Source organism: Anabrus simplex, chromosome 1, assembly GCF_040414725.1.
Source record: "Anabrus simplex isolate iqAnaSimp1 chromosome 1, ASM4041472v1, whole genome shotgun sequence".
NCBI lineage: Eukaryota > Metazoa > Arthropoda > Insecta > Orthoptera > Tettigoniidae > Anabrus > Anabrus simplex.
In genome coordinates, this window is record NC_090265.1 from 716340064 (window position 1) to 716350279 (window position 10216).

Here is a 10216-nt window from a genome sequence, read left to right on the forward strand (position 1 = left end):
TGAAAATCTTCCACCTTTTTGATACTTTTTATTTGCTTTTTAGATAATTATTATTTGAAAACCGTACATGTTTCGTTCTCACTTGGGAACATCTTCAGCTGTTGTTAAGCTTAGGTGAATCGCTAAGTTTCTGAACACGTTATTTGCAAGTACATTGATCCTCTTAGAGACTACTTGAATACAAATTAAATTAAAATGATGTTAAAACAATGTGGGGGTTAATGGGTTCATGAAATGAGACTGGATGATTACATAGTTGCTCAGCTTAAAAACTATATCTATTCACTGAAATGGTTGTTAAAAGTTTCACTTTGTTACATTAAAAATGTCTGTTTGTCTTCCGGTTAAAAGGTTTTAAAAATGATTGGCTTCATGACACTGTTGAAATTGTTGTTGAATGTTCTTTCTTTCACTCCTTCCAGGTAGGCTGTTATTTATTATGAGCTTGCTAAATGTGCCCTAAATTGAGTCTAATGCAACTTTGAAGCTGATTGCTGGTCAATTTTTGGGAAGGGAGCTTCGTCTCAATTTCTGAAATGAAATGAAATGAGGAAAATAGGAATTTGTTTTTGTAATGAAAACTGTGTCTTTACATAATAACTTAATGTATAAAATGGTTCCTTGCCTTACTGTTGTTAGACTCCAATTCTACTGTGACCCTGTTGTAACAGGAAAAGTGTGTGTGTCAGGAGGTTTTTGTGGAGACATGAAATAGCGAGTTTATTGTTTTTTTTTACCTAGCATGCTAAGACTGCACAGGCCAGTTGGAAGTATTTGCTGACACAAGGAATACAAAGTTAATTGTTCGTACAAGTTCGCGACTTGGGTGCATACATGCAGGAACGTATCTTCATACTGAATACTTAAGGTGGTGCTGGAATTTTAGCCCTGCAGGATATTCGCGTATGGTCTACCTACACTTTACGTTCAATACCCCTGCAGGCCTAACGCTGCGCTGACCACGCATTACATTACCCTCCTAGGATTTGACATGGTACTAGGGAGATGGTGTAAGGCATAAAGGGGTATCTGATGAGGAAGAGGTATAGCTACGTTCCTTTTTTACATTCCCTCTTCCTTATTAATGCAAACATCGTATAATTCCAATCAATAAACCTATTCTCGTAGCCGCTATATTCCTAGGATTTGATGCTGGCTAATCTTTTTAAAACTTCTGCATAGAATAATAATACTTACCTGTAGCATAGTAAAAAATAATTTCCGTATAGCTGTACATATGCTGAGAAGCAGATAGGAAGTCTTACGTAGCAAGAGATGCTTCTTTTAGAGGCAAAACATTCTTTCTTAACATACAGCTTCTTCTTCTTCTTCTTCTTCTTCTTCTCCTTCGAGTGTTGTAGTATTTAAGCAAACGATTGAAACTTGATCTTGCAAAGAAGAGGAGGAGAGCCGTAGAAGGAGAAGGTAATACACACATGTAGACAAAGGAATACGTAATCTAAAATAAAAGAATATGCTAATCTACATTATTTATTACATCATGTATGTACAAGTTTCATTTTGTATAACTTGCTTCATATATGTACATCTTACAATGTTGGTGTACTTTACCCTTCTTAAATGATAATGCATTTCTCTCAAGTTAATGATGCTAATTCTTGTATGTACAAGTTTCATCTTCAGTTATTTGCTGTACTACACTCTTAGTGTACCTCTCCCTTCTCACTATCTTTACGGATCTTTTATACAATATGTATAGTATATTTAAAAAATTGTGTTTAAATACAGTTACCTGTATGGTAAGACAGCTTAAAATTAGCATATATATTACAAAGTAGATAGCTCTAGCATAATATTTACACACACACACACACACACACACACACAAACGACTTTAGGTTACCTTTCAGTACCACTGTGCCCCCAGGCTAAAGTGTTGGTAGAATTTGGAATGACAACCCATTTACAGCCTTCATTCTTAAGTGCAACCTTATTAATTAAATAAATGTACAACTGATGCTTCTTGCGGCTAATGACAGCCATTTGCTTATGTAAAATAGGTGGATTATTATTAATACAATTTTCATAATTTTCTAAACATAGCTCATTCTGAACTACATTCTTTTAATTCCTTTCAATCTCTTTATTTGTGTTTTATTTAAGGGCATTATGCAATATGACTTTGATTTAGTACCTACAAATGAATCTATGATACTTCCAGGACATTCGTCTTTCATTGTACCCAGAAAGTTTTTGTTTACCAGTGGTAGATTATGATCATTTTTAGGATAGTTACTACTATCAAACGTACCTAAGTCTGGTTTTATATCATTGTAATAGTCATCAGTTTTTATTTGGTAAATAAACGAATCGGTATCTGTGTAGAGTAATTGCACATTATGAGCGTACTTCTTCATCATATAATCGTAATGGAATTCATACACAGCAAAACCAACGTAGGTAGGTTTGTCGTGCTTAAACTTAACACGATTCATCTGTATAATGACTAAATTTTCATGTATAATAGTACAACTATGGAAATTCAGTTTACTTATTAAATAGTTAACACCATACCTTTGCTTAATATTTTCCCAGTTTGTAATCAATTTTACATCAACACGTTTGTCAACATTTTCCATGGTATTACCAAACACACTGTTATTCATGAGCTTATAGGAATATTCCTCAAACTCGTTAACTGCATTTGTTCTTAAATCATTTTTGAAATCGTTATATGGTTTTAGCCATGGTGACTGATAGAAATTTAATACGCGATGAATTTTGGTTAACTTCAAACTATGCAGCAAACACTGCTTTAAATTCCGATAACGAATAACATACATAGATTTGTTACACAAATTGGTTATTAGCATCTTTGTTGTTGGTGTGATGTACGGAGACTTCATATTTTCAGGACAGAACGGTAAGTCATTATGAGAAATGTGCAACTCTTCAGGATACTGTAAGTCGACTGCAAGGAAATACCCATTATTATCTTCATCGTTTAGGGTGTGCAGCTGCAAATCATCAATTTCGCACTGCGGTAGCCAGCGGAAACCATTTAATGGTAGATGCTGACTCATTGCCCACCCATACCGATTGTTAGCATCAAGATAAACAATATACTGAGATTGCTGACTAGAGTCAAAACTCGGCATGTACTTATTATTTGCCTTAGAATACTGCCCACTACACTGACTTAGGCCACATCTAATAGACGATTTTATAAAGTGCACCATATCGATATCTGTTAGCAGTTCCAAATTCACTTCGGTGTATTTTAACATAGCATTCCAACTTAACCCAAGCGCTGTAAAATAGTGACATAGATCAAGGCTATACGTTTTCTTGCAAACACAGCGAAAATTTCCGAAAACATCATCTAACAAATTTACATCTGTCTTTAAATATAAGTCAGATTATTCGCCTAGCGTTTGAATGTGGAACTGCTCCCAGATCCGATATGCATGTAAATAGTCGTCATGTTTAAATGTATTTGTGTAAGGATGGAGGATAAAGAAGGTGTATGCAATAGTAATTTAGATAGATTAAATGGGACTGTAGTTAAGGAGAAAATGTTGGGAGTATGGTAATTATGAAAGTAGGTCATGTGAAAAAAAATGAAAAAGTTGAATGGTTGTAGATGCCTTGTTGAGGGTTGTAAAATGATGGACACTTGATGTTTATGTACTAAGTTTAATAGGATGGAAGAACTGGGATAAGTCTAACAGTTTGATGTAAGTGTGATGCTGTAGATTGAGAAGACTGAGTGAACTAATGGACTTGGTATGGATACTGTTTGTTTGTGTGTGAGGTGTGAAAAAGAAAAAAAAATGTTAAATTGTTTTAGGTGCGTTGATGAGGGATGTAAAATGGTTGTTAGTTGATGTTTAAGTTTTAAGTTTATTAAGGTGAGATGTAGTCGTCGAAAATAGTGCGAGAGAGGAGAAGGTGACGTATCAAGGGAAGAGGGAGGGGTTGGGACTTGACCCACCCCAAAGAAGTTAGGCTTGAGCATGTCTGCACGGGAAAAAAGGAGAGGGAAGGTAGAGAGCTGACAATGAACAGCGAAGGTGTGAAGTACATAGCGGAAGTGTGTGGCAGGCCATGTGTTGGGTCTGGTTTCTGCCAAGCTGGCCTGTCACACATGGTAGGGAAGGAATACAGTGTCAGCAAGTGTAGCTGAGATATGAGATCAGTTCTCACGTGGCGAGGCTGGTGGCTGCGGTCAACGGGTTGGTGGGCATGTATTCCATATCAGGGCTGACGCAGCGACCGGTCTACTAAATTTTTAGGTGGTAGGTAGGAGTAGGGGAATAGGGTAGTTTATAGTGCGGTGCTTCCTGCACGTATGCTGGCTATCCACGTACGTATGGGAGGACACTGAGTAGATGTAGAGGGAGATAATTTAGTTAAGTAGTTTTAGGAAAAAAAAAGTAGTTCCTATCGTCTGTTTGTTTTTGTGTTTCGCTCTGACTTTATTACCTGTAAGCCGATGGAGTATACTAGGGTGGGTAATAAAGATATGTATGTATGAATGTATATATGTAAATAGTCATCATCACTAATATTAGCTGAATTCAGCGAGCTGTAAAATGATTATTTTGATGACAAGGCGCGTTCTTCCAGGCGTTCTAAGCAGTCAATATATTCATAAGAGAATACACCCTTACGCCGAATTAAATTAAACAGCTTTTCTTCAGGAAAAACGCGTCGAATTTCTGTGAATTGTTCTGGTTGCAAATTACTCGAAAATTTACCGGGGCTACTTGCCATAAAGCGAAACGAGTCAAGAAATCTCAATTTTATAGTATGCTTCTCATCTACCTTTACGCACTTTGTAAATGCAATATACCGCTCTTTGTTCTCAGGGATTATATCTATTTTTTCATCTGAAGCTCCAAATTGTGAAATAATAAAATGTGAGTCGTAACCAGATAAGTTATGAAAAATTACAGGAGTAGATTATAGCTATTATGAGCTGGGCATCTGTACAGCCAGTTAAATGCTCATGATCGAAAACTTTAGGGTCATTTTCTGAACATTCACCATCACAAATACTACATTTTGTAGCACGTTCATGTTCTTGTAACTGAATTTTGGTGAGTGGTTTCATAGGAATGTTAGTATTTAGTATATGGCTAAGACGCACTGCATCACTTTCAAGTCTTTCTAAAAATGCTTTAGCAGCATCAGGTCCTCGATACAGCTCTAAATTGTTAAGCGTACTGATGATGATGATTGTTGTTTTAAGGGGCCTAACATCAAAGGTCATCGTCCCCGTTAAGCGTACTATCATAACTGCACTTGATATAATACGCGAAGCTATACGGGACATGAATGTGTGTAGTATTCGTAAAAGAGTTGTCTGGATTAGGCGCGCATGTGCTAATGGTTTGAGGATCACTTCAAAGTCTGCGTAGATGACAAAAGGCACCCACAGCTGCTTTTTATAATTCGTAAATTTCAAAACATTATTGCCTGTAGTAGGTATCTCTGTACATATATGATTGCAGTTATTTTTAGAATGGTTTGTTAACTGATCTTCAGTTCTAAAATATTGAAAGCATCCGTCGCATAACTACCTTTTACATTTTTCTTTTGAAAACTGACTACTAACAAGTCTACTCAAATTTTTAATCCAACAAAAGTGACTATTCTCACTATTTTCTATATAGAGCAAGTTAACATGAGTACTCTTCTTATTACATGTATAATACAAAGGACCTACCACAGACGTTTTGTCTACGCCATACACATTAATGCTAATATTATTTAGTTGCAAAGTGCGTAATGTCCTTTAACTGCATAGGATATTTTATAGCATCTAAATTTAGTTGTGTTGAATAGTGAGGATACGATGGCGTTCTATTCGCTACATTCGATTTCGAAAGATTTAAAGCCGACAAAACAGCCGATGCAAAACACGCCTCGACATCTATCACAACAGCTTCTTTTCGCTTAATCCATGTCGGTAGCTCGATGTACGAAGATCCTCGCAAAGGATTGTACTTATTGATATTAAACTCTACATAAAAATGTCAACTAAAACCCACCCTAATTCTTTCTCTTGAAACGCTTCACTCTTAGTTGAAATAACGTTTGGGATGTCTCCAAAAACATTCCAAAAATCAGATGACTCACTAACAACTATATTCTTAGTATTAAAGGATTTAATATCTGTTATTTCTCTTTGATCTGTGCTCTTAATATACAACGCAAAAAGCTCTAAATTAACTTTTAAATTAATTATGGTCAGACAAAGTTTTGTTAAGAAGCTGTTGCACATCCTGCTTAACGCATTTTAAAAAGTTTTCAGTGCTTTGAAACTTCCGACTAGTACGAATTATTTAACTGGAAATCCTACTTTTAAATGCTGTAATAAGTTCTTCTATGTTTGTATTACTAGCACTTCTACACGCATTGCTTTTATGTGCATTACTTCTTAACTGATCCCGAAAATGTGAAGATGGTACATTAGTGTTACAGTGTTCGCAGGGTATAGTTTGAGTTCTTCTGTGACTTCATTTTTCCTTGTTTTTTCTTACTACAGCTGTCTTCATCTACATCAGTATTTACATGCTTTCTTTGCGCAGCCTGAGGGATATAATCGCAAGTAGATACCTGATGTACTTTTACTAAGTGAGCTTGGTACTGCTATACATTAGCAAAATATTTCCCACAAACTTCACATAAAGCAGATGTTATGCTAGGATAATTTGTTTTAATATGACGTGCAAGGTTATCCCGTGTTGTACACGTAGCCCCACACTGCCCGCAGGGGAACATAGTGTTACTGGGTTTAGCATCTTTATGTCTGAGAAGAGCACAACGCCTTGCAAAGCCCTTCATGCATAGATCACACTTAAACATAGTAAATGCTTATAGAAGTACTTCAGTTAATTGCTGCAGCTTGTAAAATCTCTGCGAAAAACAAATACATTAAATTAATTATACGCACGCTACCTTATGAAAGACAACCATTTATCAATAGAGATTAGACGAAAGAGTAAAGTGTTACGTATAGTTGCAATGTTCGGAAGAAACCAACTTTTAATGTAGAGAGGTCAGAGATCGTCGCGAGTTAAGGAAACTAAGACACATATAGTTGTAAAGTTCGGAAAAATTAAGTTTTCACCTATAGAGGTTAATATTATTGTGAGTTTAAAGTTAGAAGAAACAAACAGAGAGATTAATGTTCCATACCTAACAAAGTAGAAGCACTGTTGCAGATAACGATCGATCAGGGTGTTGCCGCTGTTGTTAAAAATGTGTCAACTTGAGCTAACTCACGCTGTTCATTTGAATGTAGTTCTGTCGAGTAGCAAGCATAAAAAACAGTAAAAACGAAAATTCGATTAATAAAGGTTAGATACAGGAACCAGTTTGAGGTTTGAAGAGAACAAGAGAATCAATAGAGATTAGATGAAAGAGTAAAGGGTTACGTATAGTTGCAATGTATGGAAGAAACCAAATTTTAATCTATAGAGGTCAGACATCGTCGCGAGTTTGAATTACAAGATTACTAATAAAGATTAAATGTAACAGAGACACATATGGTTGTAAAGTTAGGAAGAAACCAAGTTTTAACCCATCGAAGACAGATATTATCGTCAGTTTAAAGTTAGAAGAGACAAACAATTTACTAATAGAGATTAATTTTCCATACCTAACAAAGTAGAAGCACTCTTGCGGATGACGATCGATGAGGACGTTGCTGCTGTTCTCAAAAATATGTCAACTCAATGTCCTTCTGTCGAGTCGCGAAGTTAAAATGTAGGAAAAACGGAAAATCGATTAATAAAGGTCAGATACAGTAACCAGCTTGAGTTTTGAAGAGAACAACCATTTATCAATAGAGATTAGACGAAAGAATAAAGGGTTACATATAGTTGCAATGTTCAGAAAAAAGTTTTAATCTATAGAGGTCAGACATCGTCGCGAGTTTGAAGTTACAAGATTACTAATAATGATTAAATGTAAGAAAACAGAGACACACATAGTTGTAAAGTTCGGAAGAAACTAAGTTTTTACCTATATAGGTTAGATATTATCGTGAGTTTATAGTTAGAAGAAACAAACAGAGAGATTAATGTTCCATACCTAACAAAGTAGAAGCGCTCTTGCAGATAACAATCGATAAGGGTGTCGCTGCTTTCCTGCGTAATAACACACGCTGTTATTAACCCCGACTTTAAAAAGCAATCCAAAGTACAAACGTGCGCATATTTATATTTCCTCATTCAGGCCGGACAATAGCATGTACAAACACCTGCATCTGAAACATGAAACTTCCTGTCTGCTTCTCAGCATAATTTGCGAGCCTAACACACATGAACTGCTTTGCTCTCTAAGTAATAAACACGTCTTTATTCAAGATTTTGTAATTCCCAGCTTGGTTCAGGATGTTTATTAGATCATTCTGATCAGCTAAATGTTATGAAGATTAGCAGATATGAGATAGTAAACCCGATCGTGTATTTGGAAAGCATCATGTAGAGTGACGGTACCTGTAGAAGAACTAGGAAGAGTACTGTAAGACATGTGCTTTATTGATTGGAACAGCCCTTTTGCCCTTTTTGCTATTCACAGAAGCAGAAGAAGAAGAAGAAAGCCCTGAGCTCTATTCACTATTATTTGTGTGTAGCATGAAATCCTTTTAGTTCTAATAGCACGGTAAACTTTTCGTTTTTTCAGCGGTTCTGAACTTGTAAAGTGTAGGTAGACCATACACGAAAATCCTGCAGGGCTAAAATTCCAGCACCACCTTAGGTATTCAGTATGAAGATAAGTTCCTGCATATATGCACCCAAGTCGCGAACTTGTACGAACAGTGAACTTTGTATTTCTTGTGTCAGCAAATACTTCCAACTGGCCTGTGCAGTCTTAGCATGCTAGGTAAAAAACAATAAACTCGCTATTTCATGTCTCCACAAAAATTTCCTGACACACACTTTTCCTGTTACAACTTGACTTTAGCACCCGATGTAATCTCTGTGTACGTCCTAAAGTTAGCCCCGCAGTAGTTCAGACTCAATCTCCCCTACAGCTCTCAGCACCAAAGTCCCTAGATCATGTCTAGTTAGGTTGAGCCTCAAACTTGAACGCTACTTGGAGTGTTAAAGACAGCAGCTTGGTTTAAAAACTAACTTCTCTAAAAGAAGTATCTCTTGCACATGTTCTAAACACCTGTTGCTCGATTCTAGCCTGTTCGAATCTATCTCTCTTGTACATGTTCTAAACACTTGATGTAGCTTCGTAAGTATGTAAGTGTTGAAAACAGCAGCTTGGTTTAAAAATAATAGTATGTTCAGAAGGAGACCTTGCTGGCGGTGTGTAGCAGCTTGCTTGCTTGTACCGTAGCAGTAAGCCATGTGCATATAGAAAAAGATGGCGGCTGACAGCTTTCAAAAAAGCACGTGGAAATTGCCGCCACCACATTTCAAATTTAGTAGCTGAAGATAACAGCACGATGCTCGGTTGATTAAAGACTGCCGCTGACAAAAGGCACGTGGCTTTGAAAAGCACGTGGAATTTTGAATTGCCCTCCACCGCATGCATAAGTATAATGTTTAGTGCCGTATAGATAGCAGCACGATGCTCTGTTGATTAAAGATGGCAGCAGTCACAAAGCACGCAGATATTTCCACCACCACATTTCGAAGGTAGTGCCGTAAAGATGGCAGCACGATGCTCTGTTATTTAAAGATCGCCGCTGTCAAAAAGCATGTGGAAATGGGCACCAACACATTTCAAAAGTAGTGCGGTAAAATAGGCAGCACGATGCTCTGTTGATTAAAGATGGTTACTGACAGCTGTCTAAAAGCACGTGGCTTTGTTTACAAACAAGGGCACGTGAAATTTCAAATTGCCCTCCACCACGTGCCTAAGGATAAGGTTTAGTGCCGAAAGAGGGCAGCACGATGCTCTGTTGATTAAAAATGATAGCTGTCAAAAAGCACGTGGAAATTGCCGCCACCACATTTAAAAGGTAGTGCAGTAAAGATGGCAGCACGATGCTCTGTTGATTAAAGATGACTGCTGACAGCTGTCTAAAGGCACGTCGCTTTCAAATACCCACCACTACATGCATAAGGATGAGGTTTAGTGCCGTAAAGAGGGCAGCACTGAGGTTAGCGATGCAAGATGGCGCATGACAGCTGTCAAAAAGCAAGTGGATTTTAAATTACCCGCCACCACGATGAGGTTTAGTGCCGTAAAGAGGGCAGTACGATGCTTTGTTGATTAAAGATGG